The following is a 1,823-nucleotide window of genomic DNA, read 5'->3' on the forward strand; positions in this document are numbered from 1 at the left end:
CGAGTGAACAGCGGCGGCGACTCACCTCTGCCACTGCCAGCACACACACAGAGGGAGAGGCTCTGTATTAGAGGGAGGGAGAGGGAGAGGGAGAGGGAGAGGGAGGGAGGGAGCAGCAGGAAATAACGTTAGCGCACCGCAGCATCTGCCAGACAGCACCACCTCCCCCTGGACACTGTCAGGAGAAACCCACTCACACATGGAGCACTGTTCTGATGAGAAACACTTTACTACAGTACAATAAAAAAAAAAAAGTGTCATGAAATACTCAGACTAAATCTAGAAATGCTGTATTCACATTTTGCTCAAGAGTTGTGTTTATTTATTAGTACTCATGCAGGAGAGAATACTTTAAGAGTAACTTCTTAGTGCATAGCCTGACCTAACTTCTAGCAAAGCAGTGTATTATAGGTTTTGCATATAGAACCTATGATACGCAGATTTTCTACAGCAATTAGATCATGTGCAGGGTAAAACATATTTTGCATTGATATTGAAATAACTACATTAAAGTGTCCCCACCTAAAAAAAATTGTCTTTGTACCTGCAATTGTACTTAATATCCAATTCAAAATCTGGATGAGACCACAACACAAGTACTGTAGATTATGGGGTTACTGAAGTAATTTAGTGGTTCAAAGCAATTTCAGCTAACTTCAGTTGTCTGACTGATTAAAGCAAGCCTTTGCCTTTTTTTAGAATTGCAAAACAAGTCTATATTTCCAGAGTCTGTTTCTGCTGTATTACTCTTAATGTGTGTGTGTGTGTGACACTTTGCTTAATGAGAGACGTTAAACAGTGATTTCCATTCCACATATATGGAGAACCATTAGGTTTCTTTGGAGTGGCTATTTTCAATATTTATGTGTGCAATATTTTAATGCCGTGAATGAATATGAAAGTGGAAATACATTTTACGGGAAACAAGCATTAGCACAACCCCAGGTCTGGGAATTGAGCCCACATCATTTCTGCTGACAGCAAGGCTACACAATGGCACTTAATGCCATGAAACTCAAATAGGCTAACTGGCTCAGACAAAGTAAGATGACTCAGGCAAACTTCTATCAGGAATCAAATGCATTGTCTCTGTGGGATCAAAGAATAGATCTGTATACCTTTCAGCTTGTCCCCAACTTCCAAATTACTCAGATCACTTGGAATAAATCCGTATTGGGCTTTAAGATATTGTTTGAGACCTTTTTGCTAAAACAACCCCTCCACATAGATCACAGACACAAACCCTTCATGTGGACTTTTTTTGTGAATGTAAAAAATTTTAACATATTTGAAATCTTTAATGCAAAACTCACAGCTGCACATTCTTCCTATGTGAGCTCTCATGTGCATACACACATTTCTTTGCCACAGTCCCTGCAGCTGTACATCTTGTCATAGTCTTGCAGCTCAATTGGATGAAGCATATGTGGAATTTGTTGGGCTTCTCGCCTGTGTGGAGCTTACAAAATTTTCTGCCGCAGGCTTTGCAGCTGTATGGTTTCTCCCATGTCGCTCACAAATGGATTTTTAAAAAAGATGCTGAAGTTTCATCCACAAGCAGGACAAGTCTTTCTCTTTGTAATGTGACTTTCTACATTCTGCATCAAGTTCTCTGAGGAATTCAGACACACTCTACAGATGCCACAAAGGAATTCTTGATTATATGAGTGACATGAGGACTCCTCAATGAGGTTGGCTTTGTGGCATAGGTGGAGCGAGGGGTGCGTCTTATGGGGCTCCAGCCCCGGATGTTTTTCCCAAAAGCCCTGAATCTTATATGAAGTTTATAATAACAATATTTATATTTATAACTTCAACTTGGT

Source organism: Seriola dumerili, unplaced genomic scaffold (assembly GCF_002260705.1).
Source record: "Seriola dumerili isolate Sdu_G_001 unplaced genomic scaffold, Sdu_1.0 BDQW01000068.1, whole genome shotgun sequence".
In the NCBI taxonomy this organism is placed as follows: Eukaryota; Metazoa; Chordata; class Actinopteri; order Carangiformes; family Carangidae; genus Seriola; species Seriola dumerili.